A 14,949-nucleotide genomic window follows, 5' to 3' on the forward strand; every position below is an offset into this window, starting at 1 on the left:
GAAACCTTCCTTTAAGTACCTATGAGATGCTCTGCAAGGTGTTGGAGATATAAAACCAAATCAAAATAATCCTTGTCCTCAAAAACCTCACACTCTATCAGAGGACATAATATAAACAGATCTGACTATATGCAGATACATTCAAATGCAATGTTATTGGGGAGGGCCACTGGTACCTAGGAAGGTCAGATAACTATTCTTACAGAAGGTGACATATGACCGAAGTTGCAAGGGAAACAAGTTATTGAAAGAGGTGGAGGTGAGGGTACATTTGAGGCATGGTCAACAGCACTGATATTGATGTATGTGTTTGTATGTCTTGGGGCTGGCGGTTGAGTATCATGTGTGTAGAAGGCCTGTTTGATTGGCCCTCATGTTGTAGGAAAGAGGATATTACATAAATCTGTAGGGTAGGTTGACACCAAATATTGAAAGTGCCAAACAGAGCAATTTATATTTTGACCTTCTCATTGTTGTTTGTCCTTCATTCTTGTAAAGGACCATGGCTTTAGGAAGATGATGCCATGACTTTCAAATAAATTAGATTTAAATGAGGAAAGGCTGGACAATATCACCAGATTCACTTTCCCCTGGGAAGCAATCAGGGTCCAGTGGCAAGATATGGATCAGTACAACTGGAGATGGCCCTGGATGCAGTGGGAAACCTTGGCCTTTTGAAAGTAAGGTCTTTAACAGGCCTCAGTTTGACTGAGAAACACCTCATTCAGTGATTAAGATTGGGTAAGAAATAAGGCAGAGAATGGTCTCTTTGCCCTGTCTAAAAAAATCAATCTGGGATCTTGAATAGGATAATGACATTGGTATCATCCTACTTGTTTATCCATGTTAAATTTACCATGGTTATCAGCCATCCAGTTTCAAATGTCCAATAGGCAAGGAGTACTACAAGAGCACATTACAATATGAGATTATTGTGACAAGAATAAGAAAAAAATATTAATAGTCTTGTATTTTTAACTATAATTTTCTCTCTATCATTTGTGGACTATTTTGAAGACATCCATGAAATATATTCTCCGTATTTGTGTAAATAGAATCCAAATTGGGAAACTATGACACCCATTGAGTGAAATATTATTCCTCATGTGGAGACATTATACTTATCATAGGAGCAACATCATACTTCCAGTATAATAGAGTCAATGGGAGTTAGCCCTGTGACACAGTTGAAGTTGACAACACATGGTCTAAGAAGACAGGAAGGTTCCTACCCTACGGGCTATTCTTAATTGGTCTAGGAGATTAAGGTTTGAACTGTTGGCCTATATCAGCCTGATCACCTAAGGCATAAAAGTCCAGAACAGGAGTAGTTGGAGCTTCTGAAGCTTGAATAACTTCCCAGGGCTAAATGAGTCAATTCACCCTTCTGACCTTGTGTACCATGAAGTGAAAGGAACCTGAATCTTTATGAACCAATAATATACCTTTGCTAAATATACTTTCTATGCTGTTGTCTTCCTTTAGTTGATCATTAGTCTATGAATAGCTCATTTCAATTTACTTCCAAGCCTGATGTATTGTACCAGTCTAAGTCACTCTTCTAAAATCTTCATTCCTGCTTAGCTTCCTTTTTCTTTGGAGAGCATCACCATTCCTCCAGTTTCATTGGTTCATAGTTTAGGAGTCATCTTTAAATATTCTTATCTCTAACTTTCCCTGTCCAATCAAAGGGGAATTCTGGTAAATTTTGCCTAAATAAAATTTCTCACATCCATTATCTCATCTCCATTTAAATGGTCAGTACTGTACTTCAGTAATTCATCACTTGACCTATTTCAGAAACCACATGTTACAGAGGGGTGATGACCAAGCTTGCACTTTGACCTCTAATGAGGATAGATTTGAAATGATCTCTTTTAAAGGGCATGTGTGGCCAGTACTCTAGTTATTCCTTTGGTCCCCAGAATAGTGTGTGTTTGTGTGATGTGTGGGAGTACTATGCCTCTCTCTCTCTCTCTCTCTCTCTCTCTCTCTCTGTCTCTGTTTATCTCTGCTTGTCTCTGTCTGTCTCTGTCTCTGTCTCTCATCTCTGTCTTACAAATACACATGCACATTATCTTTCCCCCATCCCCTTTTTCTTTGGAGCATGTTACAGCTGTCAGATCTTCTTTGACTATTAGTGAGGAAGCAATCTCTCTCAAATCTCACCTATTAGAAATAGTTGACATAGATTTGACTGCTCAGCCTAGAATGTATATCCTTAACAGATGATTTCAGTACCCTATTTGTCTCTTCTGTATTGTATTTCTTTTCTGAGATGTTTTCTGCTTTGATTATTACCTAGTGAGCATAAGACATTCAGAGTCATTGAATCATATGCCAATTATTTAGTGGGAAATGCCCCCTGAAGCTATGCACTTGCCAGAGGGGATGAGCATTGACATTTAGATGAGCCATTTATGCTTGGCTAGTCAGAAGGTGAGACCTCTGAATGAGTTGCTCAACTAATGCATATCAGAAGTGAAAGTAAAATTTTTCGGTACAACAATTTCTAAAGTCTCTTAAGAGTCAGCTTCAAGGGAAAACTTGTTATTGGTTACCATTTCAAAAAAATTTAAACATTTGTCAAAAAATGCTCATGTCTTTTGTGTTTTAAGCATTTATTTTACAGTGGAGAAGCAATATAGTTCTTTGTACTTGATTTTTGTGTATCAAGTGTCAAACCAGATTTTGATTTAAGAGACTTTTTCAGGTTTTTAGAGGTGAAATAAAGAACCAGATAATTTGAAATAAAAAGATTGATTTTATTTCTTTTGGTAGAGGTACCTAGATGTCACAGTGGATAGAAATTGAGTGCTGAGTCAGAAAGAACTGACTTCAAATTTAGCCTCTCATGTTTACTAGCTGTGTGATCCTGGGCAAGTCAGTTAGCTTCTATCTGCCTCAATTTCTTCATCTGTAAAATGAGGACTATAATAGCACCTATCTCACAGGGTTGTTACATGGATCAAATGAGATAACAATGGTAAAGTGCCTAGCACATATTAAGCACTTCATTCATGTTAACTATTATTCTTTTGAGGCATGCTTTCCCCAGGACTAAACTTGGTCTTTGTGGGAAACAAAGAAGTTGTGTTTCCACAGTTTTGGATGATCAGGGTTGTGAAGTAGAATGAACAGGTAGAGGTTGGAAATTTATGTCCTAACTTGATGAGCTGTTTGAAGGAAAGCCTATCAGAGAGAACATGAAGTCCCTGTGTCACAGGAGATCCAAAATTCAGAACAGAATAAGAAGCCTACATTATTCTGAATATATTATACTTTTCCTGTAGCCTTACTGGGGAGACTATCCCTCTATTCAGGGTGAATGAACATAAAGATTAATAAAAGCTTTTCTGATTTCACAACAGGTATTATTCTTTGCTTAAGGTGAGCATGTTTCTCAGAGTTGGGCGCTTGTTAGATCTGCTAATTTCTCAGTTTTGGGGCTTGATGGCAGGATCTTTAGCATTAGAAAGGAAGCTTTCTTGCTTCTGGGGGGATAAGAGTGTGCCCATTGCTTTTCAGTGGCCCAAACACCCACAGGCAAGTTTCCCCTCTTCTGACTGCTAAGTTCTCTGGGACTGTTAGGAATTGTTGTGAACTCAGGAACACAGCTAAAACAATAGATTGAATGCTGGAGGCAACATAAACCAGAGACTTGAGTAACAGCAGGAAAATATCAGTGACTAAGTATTGCTTTGTCTGTCTTGTGATTTTAGGCATGATCAGTCTTTCAGGGACCTTTGGAGCCTAAGTCCTAAGATATGAAGTGAACACTCTTAAGATAATAGTACCAGGAAGGGGATGAATAATCCTCTGAATATTCCTTCTGAAGTTAAGTTGAAGCAATGCTGGGTATATTCCTTCCCCCATCTGCTTCTCCTGAAAGAGAGCAGGGAGGAGGAGGGAGAATCTAGATTCTGGGAAGGATCCTTTTGAAATTGACTTGGAGTCAGTCAGACTAAATTGACATGAATAGTTGAATTTTGACTGATCTAATCTAAAATTAGTTTAAAAGAAAGGCTCTGTATTGCTCTATTTGTTCTGTGTATGCCTGTGTCTGTAAAATGTTTCATGTTTGTGGTGTAAGATTGTAAATGCATCGAAGCAGCCATCCAGAGTAGCAAGGGCTATAGCTGGACTTTCCCTTGGAATTCTGCTCTCTCTTAATCTCCTTCTCTCCCTCTCTCCCTGATTACAGCAGTCTCAGAGGAGTGAGTGGGAGGGAGAGAGAGAGAGAAAAAGATGTTTTACTGTTTGGATTGATCTTTTGCATGCATGGTGTTAATAGAGAGTTTGAAAACTTTTTAAAAGTTGTTAAAAAAAATCTTTCTTTCTGCATTCTACACTCTGGTCAAGTTTTTGAATGTGAAAAGAAAGAAAGGGAAAATCTTTTTGCCTCAGATTGCACTTTGCAGAGTATTCAACTAAAAAAAATGTGGCTCTCTTAACTTCTAAGTTTTGTTTTTGTTTTTGTTTTTTTTAAGGAACAAAGAAGCTGGAAGAAACTGTGAGTATCTGGTTTATTGGAAATATAAAAGAAGTAGGGATATGGGTGGAACAGCAGAATATCCATGTACTGTTTATCAGGGGATGTTACCTCTCTTCCCACATCTAATTCAAAAGCTGGAGTGAGGTTGGGAGAACACCTTATCTGGTGAGCCTCAGTGAGGTAAAGGGGAGATTGAAGATGGCATTTCAGCTCTTTAAGGAAGAGCTATTCAGAGCTGAAAATGGCCACCATGTATTCCTTCAAGGGATTAATTATGAAGTTATGAATAAAGTTGTCTTTTAAGTAGTAATAGTATTTGAGTTAAGGACAAAGGAGGACTAAAATGTTTATCATTAGTGACTGTAAATCGAAATTTGATAAGATTCAAGTCAAAATCTGTCCTGAAGGAATAACAAGCAGCATCTGAGAGTGTTCTTCTATCAGAATTAACCAGAAAAAGATGCTGTTTTTGTCATGTATGATTGCAAAGATCTTGACGCAAGGATCGGCATATGTCAGAAGCAATATTAATCTAATGTAATTGTCAAAATTTTTAAATTTAATTTTGTTATATATAGATTGGGGTTTTTAAATGATATGATAGAAATTTGATAATTTGCTTGTGAAACAAGGACATAAATCCTTCAGCCTGTAAAGTTAACCATTAACCTCTTTGCTGTGTTTAAGCTGGACTCAGATTCTAGTACAGACAGTTGTTAATTAAAAAGTAATAACTTATGAGCTATCCTGTCTTATGGTAAACTTGATTTAATGGTTAATAGTTCAATCAAATTTGAGATGATTTTAGTTGAAGGGATACCAAGCCAATATGTATTTGCAATTTAAGAATGTATGAGACTACAATTTACCATTATTTTAAGCTCTGGTTACAAGAATAAGTTGTCTGAGTTATCATAAAGCCCATTAACATGGATTGCAGGTGGTTATTCTGGGAGAGTTTTGAAGAGTTTGAGGTAGGATCTTTCTAACTTTTTTTCCAATAACTTTGCTATGTCCTTTCTGAAAAAGGACAATTCCCCACCTGATTACTCCTAAGTCCTGCTTTCAGCACCTAGTGACCACATGATTGACTCTCAGGTATTAACTCATTTCTGGAATCAAGCAGAGTTAAGAAAGGTCTTTATTTCTGTTAAGTTATATGACATTGTCTCTCTTTTTTCTTGTATAACAAATTTCTATAATAAAAAAGTTACATTAAAGGATTATCAGGCGATAGAGGTGTGTCAAAGTGTTGGTGAGGAGATGAATTTCTGTGCAAGGTGATGTTGAAATGCATTCATCTGAATGGATAATGGGTTGCTTTAAGATTTAAATATCTAAATGTTATATTAGGAGTTGCATTGTTAAAAAAAATAAAGTAATGAATGGGTTATGAATACTGTGTAAGAGTTTCTCTGTTGTAGAATTCTTATTGAGAAAATAAGAATACTTGAAAATATATGTATATATATGTGTGTGTGTGTGTGTGTGTGTGTATGTGGGGGGGAGTGTGTATATATGTATGTATATGTATATGGGTGTGCTTTTCAAGCTTGTTCCATCTATGGATGCATTAAATATGTTAAAAAGTTTATTTCTGCTGTTAAGAAGAAAGTTTTAACTAAAATTGTTTTTGCTATGAATTAAGCATTTGGAAAAGGATATTTGCAAAAGGAGACTTGGTAAATATACAAAGGCCTGGATTTTAGATCTTTTCTTGTAATTTTTGTCAATTAGGTTCAAGAGAGTTTTGTGATGAATTGTAAACTGTTTTTAAGGGAGGAAAATATTTATTGTATGAAGAAATGTTTTGTAAAATCTTTTGGATGATTTTTGGAAGGCCTACCAAATTTATATTTGTAAGCTAATTTGTTATTTAAAGGTTTTATAGAAGACTTGGAAGATAAGGGACAACAGAAAGGAGACCACGAGTTTTATGGCTCCAGGAAGCTCTGTGATAAATTTAAAACAGCCTCCTGGTGGTCTCCTCATTTATCTTCAAAGTCCAGTTGTTATTATGGAAAGACTTCTGAGCTAACGCTGACTTGGAGATGCTCAGAGAAAAGATGTTGTCGAATGAAAGGAGGGGTCCCAGTCACAACCTGGGCCCCTAAGGCTGGAAAATCCTGAAAGTATCACTGCCTCATTTTGTTAAAGTTGCAGTCTCTATGTAAAGTATGAACTGTTTGTATATGGAGTTCCTAAACAAGGAATTTGTTTTGGTGATAAGTGATCTCTAGTGATTGTTTTTTAGCACAAATATAAGAACTAATATGTAAGTCCTGGTAAAATTTTTGATTAGTGAAACCTACCAGCTGATGTAAAGCCTCTGGGATCATTACTAATTATGTTCTACTACTTAGAGAGGAATGTGACTGTTACAGGTAGAAATTTACCTCAGGGGACAATCTGGTTCTGAGCCAGGGTTTGAATTATTCTGGCTGAGTTTCGCCATCGTGTTCTCTGAAAAGAAATGTATTCCCCCTCCACTATTTCTGAGTGTGGTTATAAGGAGGAGATGATATCTTATTGGGTCCTTGTTTTTCATCTTCATGGCATGTTCCTATAATCAAAGCAGATACTTTAAGATGTAAGCATAATGCAAGTAGTAGAATCTTGCTGTTTTCAATTAATTGGGTAAATGGGTACTTTGGAAAAACCTGGGGAAAGATAAAATTCCTGAAATAAAACATTCTTTCTGAAAGTTACAGGAATAATTAGATAAAGGAAAAGAAACAAAAGTATAAATGTGATGTTGAGTCATTGTTCCATAGAACAAGACTGAGATTTAAAGTTAACTGTAATTGTACGGAATTGTTGAGGTTAGGGGTGTTTAGGATCCCAAAATAGTGACAAACTGGGTCCTGCTCTAATGAATTCAACCCATGTCTTCTCTTGGTCAAAGAAAGTCAAAGTTTGTTATGGTTTCTCAAAATTGGGTAAACTTTTAGGGAATCTGAGTACTTTTAATGCTCAAACAAGATGTATCTTATCTATAGATGGACTAAGGAAGGATTTCCAGGTGACCCCAGGTGCTCTGGGGGTTCCTAGGATGGTCTTGATGAGAGTGGCCACTAGCCAGGAGAATTGAATTGATGGGCATGGTGATAGGGAAAAGCTTATGAACCTCAGGAGAGCCAGGTCAAGTGGGGAAATCCAAGGAGCTTTCAAGGTGAGGTTTTCCAGGACTCTGTTAGACAAATGGAACTAAAACTCTTTTGGATTAAGGGACAAAGGTCCCAACTTGGAATAAGGTCTTTACAAGTTACAAAAACCAATTGGGTAAATAAAATTGACTGAATCAAATTAGAAACTAAATCAGAGACATCTTCAATTTGGAGAAAAATATTTAGTGTAGTTTCTCAGAGATGCAAGTAACCTCTGGTAATAATTTGCATTGTTGGAAAAGTTTAATGTTTCTCTTTTGATTTGAATTGAATTCATTTCATGAATGTAAATTGAAGATAGTGTTCAAACTTATAAGTGTAGCTTATTCTTTTAGGTTGAACTGAGTTAGAAATGCATAGAGAAGCCTGGGAAACAGATGTAAATCTATTAGAGCAATAACTAATGATGATTGCTATTTAATCAGGAATGAGAACATGTATAGAAAGACAGGCAAGCTACTTAAGACTTGCTTCAAAAGAGGGGTGGAGCCAACATGGCAGAGTGAAAGCAAGTGCTCACCTAAGCTGTATGACAAACTCCTTCAGACACCTCTAAAAAGAGAATCTGAACAAATTTTGGAGTGGCATAAGTCACTAGGACACAGAATGTGGCAGATTTCCAGCCCAGGACAGCCTGAAAGGTCGATGGCAAGGATGTGTTGAGCTGGGCTAGAGAAGGGCAGAATGCACAGGTTATACTAGTGCAGACCTGCCATTACAAAGTCAAGCAGGAAGGACCATCCAGTATGAATCAGAGGCAGCAGTGCAGATTCTCACATGTATTAGCCTAAGATGGGAGTTCAGTAAAACTGAGTGATAGAGAAATGCCAATATCAACAGCAGCCTCTGCTGAGACTATCAGCCCGCAGATTAAATGTCTATAAGTCACCTACTTGAACTTCCAGGAGTCAAGATGGTAATGTGATCTATAAATGCTATCCCTTTCCCCTTGTTGAGCTTGAAAAACCAGAGAATATTTCCCCAGGAAAAATCCTGGAATAGTGGGATCAGTCAAAGGGGTAAATAGTCTCTTAGCCAGGGAGCAAAGGAAAATCACAAAGAAGTGTCCCTCTTGCTGTGGTTAAAGGGGGAAAGTGTAGAACTGGAGCTGTCCTAGACAACTCCATCTCAGTGAATCTGGAGGAGATCTGGAATCCCAGGTGGTGGAGCTCTTAAGCCCCAACACCAGAAACAAGGCATGTCTCAGCACAGCCATGGGAATTGGGAGACAATAGCACTGATGGGGTGCACCAACCATTGAGCCTGCATGTGCTCTAGCTCAGGAGAGGAGACCTCCTGTGGCCAGATCACCTCTCCCCCACACCTCACATAGCAAGCTTCAGGGTAACTCCAGGAAACGTAGAAAGTTTTCACCTGGCCTCTGCCTTGGCACAACAACCAGGTCAGTACCAGGTAAGCTTCAACACTCTAGCTTCTAGCTGAAAGAACCACAGGCCACAATACAGAATGTCTCAAGTTCTCAGCACAAGAACCATGGGACAGAGTCTGCTGTGTCCCAGAAGCAGAGAACTACTTTAAAAGCCAGGTAAAAGGCAATCATCATGAGCAAGAAGCAAACCAGAAAAGATCATAGAATCTTACTATAGGGACAAGGACCAAAACATGAATACTGAGGAGGTCAACATTGAGACCATTCTCCCATATGAAACATCAGAAGGGAATATGAACAGGTCTCAAGTTCAAAGATCATTCTTGGAAAAGCAAAAGAAGGATTTTAAAAGACAAATTAGAGAAGTAGTAGAAAAAGTGACTAATGATTTTAAAAATATGAGAAAAAGAAATCACAGAGGAATTTAAAAGAAAAGTTGGAAAAATGGAAAAGGAAGTATAAAACCCAACTGGAAAAAAAGTTTCTTAAAAGGAACAATTGGGTAAATGGAAAAGGAGATGCAAAAGTTAACTGAAGAAAAAGATCTAATAATATTTAATATTGGGTAAGTTGAAGCTAATGACTCTGTGAGACATCAAGAATCAGTCAAACAGAATCTAAACAATGAAAAAATAGAAGAAAATGTAAAATTTCTCACTGGAAAAACAAATGACCTGTAAAATTGATCCAGAAGAGAAAATTCTAAGAATTATTGGTCTACCAAAAGTCAGGATGAGAAAAAGAGCCTGGACAATGTCTTCCAAGAAATCATCGAAGAAAGCTGCCCTGAAGTCCTAGATCCAGAGGGCAAAATTGCCATCAAAAGAATCTATCAATTATCTCCTGAAAAAATCACCTCCAAGGAATATTATTGACAAGTTCCAGAACTATCAAGTGAAGGAGAAAATAATGCAAGCAGCCAGAAAGAAAAAATTCAAATTCAAGGAACTACAGTCAGGATCACAAAGGACTTTGCAGTTTCTACATAAAAAGATCAGAGAGACTAGAATATGACATTTTGTAAGGCAAATGAGCCTCGACTACAACTAAGGATCAATTACCTGCAAAACTGAGTAAAATATTTCAGGCAAGGAGATGGACATTCAATGAAATAAGGGATTTCCAGACCACCCTGATGAAAAGGACAGACCTCAATAAAAAATGTGATCTCCAAATACCAGTCCCAAGAGAGGCATAAAAAGGTAAACATGGGAAAAAACAGCTTGTTATTCGATATGGACAAACTGTTTACATCCCTATGAGGGAAGCTGATACTTGTTAATCTTGAGAACTGAACATTTATTACGATACATAAAAGGGATATACAGAGATAGAGGAAGTGGTTATAAAGTAAGTGATGTGATGATAAAAATATAATTTAAGGGTGTGAAGGGATTTTAACAGGAGATGTGAAAAGAATGAGGCAGAAAAAAGTAAATCACATCACAGGAAGAGGCACAAAAACATATTACATTAGAGGGAAAGAGAGGAGTGAGATGACCACTGTTTGAGATTTACTCTCATCTGATTTGGTTCAAAGAGGGAACAACAATCTCAGTTAAGTACAGAAATCTAAATAGCCTTATAGGCAGTAGGAGAAGAAAGGGGACAGAAAAAGGAGGGGAGGTTAAAAGAGAAATAAGAAATAGTAAGGAAAAAAGGGAAATAAAGGGAGGGGAGCTGATAAAAGGGAAGGAAGACTGAGGGAGGTGGTCATCAAAAATTAAAACTCTATTGTGGAGGTGAAGGGAAAATTAAAAGCTTAAATGAGGGGAAATAGGATGGAGGGAAAGATACAGATAATAATCAAAACTGTGAATGTGAATTCCCATAAAACAGAGGCAGATAGCAGAAAGGATTAAAAACCATAATCCAACAATATATTGCGTATAAGAAACACATCTGAAACAGGGGAATACACACAGAGTAAAGATAAAAGGTTAGAGCAAAATATATTATGCTTCAGCTGATGTTAAAAAAAGCAGGGGTAGCAATCCTAAACTCAGATAAAACAAACGTAGAAATAGATCTAATCAAAAGAGATAAGGAAGAAAATTATATCCTGCTAAAAAGCACCATAGACAATGAAGCAATATCATTAGTAAACATACATGCACTGAATGATATAGCATCCAAATTCTTAGAGGAGATGTTAAAGGAGTTACAGGAAGAAATAGACAACAAAACTATACTAGTGGGAGACTTCAACCTCCTCCTCTCTGAACATGGTAAATCTAATTTCGAAATAAATAAGAAAGAAGTTAAGAAGGTGAAGAGAACTCTGGATAAAGTAGATATGATAGATCCCTGGAGAAAACTGAATGGGGATAGAAAGGAATATAACTTTTTTTCTCAGCAGAAAATAGCACATATACAAAACTGACCAAACTCTAAGGCATAAAATCTCACAATCCACTGCAGAAAAGCAAAGATAGCCAATGCCTCCTTCTCAGACCATAATATAATAAAAATTATATGTAATAAAGGATCATGGAAAGAGAGACCAAAAATTAATTGGAAATTAAATAATTGAGTCCTAAGGAATGTGGGAGTTAAACAACAAATCATACAAACAATCAATAACTTCATTCAAGAGAATGACAACACTGGCAAATCTACCAAAACTTATGGGATGCTGCAAAAGCAGTTCTTAGGGGAAATTTTATATTATTAAATGCCTACCAGAATAAAATAGAGAAAGAGGAGATCAATGAATTGGGCATGCACCTGAAAAAGCTAGAAAAAGAATACATTGAAAATCCCCAAGTAAATAACAAATTAGAAATAGTGAAAATCAAAGGAGAAATTAATAAAATTGAAATTAAGAAAACTATTGAACTAATAAATAAAACTAAGAGTTGGTTTTATAAAAAAATAAAATTGATAAACCTTTGGTTAATTTGATTTAAAAAAATAAAGAAGAAAATCTAATTACCAAAATCAAGAATTAAAAGTGTAAACTTATATTCATCAAGGAGGAAGTTAAAATGATAATTAGAACCTACTTTGCCCAAATATATGACCATAAATTTGTCAGTTTAAGTGACATGGGTGAATATTAAAAATGATATAAATTGCCCAGATTGAGAGAAGAGGCAGTTGAATATTTAAATAACTCCATCTCAGAAAAAGAAATTGAAAAAGCCATCAATGAACTCCCTAGGAACAAATGTTCAGGGACAAATGGATTTACAAGTGAATTCTATCAAGTATTTAAAGAAGAGTTAATTCCGATACTATGTAGACTGTTGGGGAAAATTGGTAAAAAAAAAAAAAATAGGAGTCCAAACAAATTCTTTTTATGATACAAATATGGTTCTGATACCTAAACCAGGAAAAGCTATAACAGAAAAATAAAATTATAGACCAATTTGCCTAATGAATATAGATGCGAAAATTTTAAATAAGATGTTAGCAACCTCTCAGGAGAATAACACACTATAAGCAGGTTAGATTTATACTGGGAATGCAGGGCTGGTTCAATATAGGGGAAACTATCAGCATTATATCATATCAACAATAAAACTAACAGAAATCATCTGATTGTCTAAATAGATGTAGAAAAACCTCTTTGACAAAATACAACACCCATTCCTATTGAAAATACTGGAGAGCATAGGAATAAATGGAGCTTTCCATAAAATAATAAGCAATATCTACCTAAAACGAACACCAGGCATTGTATATAATGGAGATAAGCTAGATGCATTTCCAACAAGATCAGAGGCGAAATAAGCATGTCCATTACCACCACTGTTTGATTTCAATTTGATACTAGAAATGTCAACTTCAGCAGTAAGAAAAGAAAAAGAAATTGAAGGAATTTGAATAGGCAAAGAAGAAACTAAGTTATCACCCTTTGCAGAAGATATGATAATACACTCAAAGAATCTTAGAAAATCAAGTAAATAACTACTGGAAATAATAAAAGACTTTGGCAAAGTTACAGGTTACAAAATAAGCCCACATAAATCAGCTACATTTCTATATATTACTAATAAAGGCCAACAGCAAGAGATAGAAAGAGAAATGCCATTTAAAGCTATGGTAGACACTATAAAATATCTGGGAGTCTACCTGCCAAGACAAACCCAGGAACTATGTGAACACAGTTACAAAATGCATTTCACACAAATAAAGTCAGATCTAAGTAAGTGGAAAACCATCAGTTGTTTGTGGGTGGTCTGAAAATGAAAATTCAACCTAAATTAATTTCCTTATCCAGTACCATACCAATCAAACTCCCAGAAAATTATTTTCTAGAGCTACAAAAAATAGTATCAAAATTCATCTGGAAGAAGAAAAAGGTCGGGGGGGGGGGTGGAGTCAAGATGGCAGAGTAGAAAGATGCACATACCCTAGCTCCGAACCCACAGCCCATAAAATATCTGTAAAAAGGATTCTGGAGCAACAAATTCTGGAGCAGCAGAAGCCACAGAACAATGGAGCAGAGGAGATTTCTGTTCCAGAGAGACCTGACGCAAAAGGTCTGTCATGCCCTGGACCAGGAGCCGAGCCCAGCCCTGCTGTGGCCGCATGGGCGCTGAGAGGAGCAGATCCCAGCAGGCTTCAGGAACAGAATCTCCAGTGGCCATGCGAGTCCTTCCACCCACGGACCCCAAAGGTTGGTGAGAGGGTCTTCTAGGCTTGCCCAGAGTGAGTGGGGTGCCCCCATAACTCAGGCCCCCTCGGGAGGCAGCAGCTGAGGCGGGAGCAGACCAGGGTTCCCCAAGCAGTCAGGAGCCCAGATCCATTGTTGAAGGTCTCTGCATAAACCCCCTGAGGGAACTGAGCCTGAGAGGTGGCCCTGCCCACACCTGAGCACCTGAACTTAATCTCACACTGAATAGCAGCCCTGCCCCCGCCCAAAGCCCTGAGGCTGGGAAGCAGCATTTGAATCTCAGACCCCAAGCTCTGGCTGGGTGGATCTGGAGGCAAAGTGGGTGTGAAGAGAATACTCAGAAGTCAAGTCACTGGCTGGGAATATGCCCAGAAAAGGGAAAAAAATAAGACTATAGAAGGTTACTTTCTTGGTGAACAGGTATTTCCTCCCTTCCTTTCTGATGAGGAAGAACAATGCTTACCATCAGGGAAAGACACAGAAGTCAAGGCGTCTGTATCCCAGCCCACCCAATGGGCTCAGGCCATGGAAGAGCTCAAAAAGGATTTTGAAAATCAAGTTAGAGAGGTGAAGGAAAAACTGGGAAGAAAAATGAGTGACATGCAAGCAAAGCATGAAAAACAAGTATACACCCTGCTAAAGGAGACCCAAAAAAGTGCTGAAGAAAATAACACCTTAAAAAATAGGCTAACTCAATTGGCAAAAGAGGTTCAAAAAGCCAATGAGGAGAAGAATGCTTTCAAAAGCAGAATTAGTCAAATGGAAAAGGAGGTTCAAAAGCTCAGTGAAGAAAACAGTTCTTTCAAAATTAGAATGGAACAGATGGAGGCCAATGACTTTATGAGAAACCAAGAAATCACAAAACAAAACCAAAACAATGAAAAAGTGGAAGATAATGTGAAATATCTCATTGGAAAAACAACTGACCTGGAAAATAGATCCAGGAGAGACAATTTAAAAATTATGGGCCTACCTGAAAGCCACAATCAAAAAAAAAGAGCTTAGACATCATCTTTCATGAAATAATCAAGGAAAACTGCCCTGAGATTCTAGAACCAGAGGGCAAAATAAGTATGCAAGGAATCCACAGATCACTGCCTTAAAGAGATCCAAAAAGAGAAACCCAGGAACATTGTGGCCAAATTCCAGAGTTCCCAGGTCAAGGAGAAAATATTGCAAGCAGCTAGAAAGAAACAATTCAAGTGTTGTGGAAATACAATCAGGATAACACAAGATCTAGCAGCTTCTACATTAAGGGATCGAAGGGTGTGGAATA

At 37.2% G+C, this 14,949-nt stretch overlaps 1 long non-coding RNA gene across 1 annotated transcript in view; it reads left to right on the top strand.

Moving 5' to 3' along the window:
- Positions 1–3,979: 3,979 nt before the first annotated feature.
- LOC140523708 (uncharacterized) overlaps positions 3,980–14,949 on the top strand; it is a 182,663-nt gene continuing 171,693 nt past the window's right edge. Inside the window, exon 1 of the long non-coding RNA XR_011973447.1 lies at positions 3,980–4,513. This is a non-coding gene — a long non-coding RNA (uncharacterized lncRNA). The remainder of the gene's footprint in view (positions 4,514–14,949) is intronic.

The sequence above is a fragment of the Notamacropus eugenii genome, chromosome 2, assembly GCF_028372415.1.
Source record: "Notamacropus eugenii isolate mMacEug1 chromosome 2, mMacEug1.pri_v2, whole genome shotgun sequence".
Taxonomy (NCBI): Eukaryota; Metazoa; Chordata; class Mammalia; order Diprotodontia; family Macropodidae; genus Notamacropus; species Notamacropus eugenii.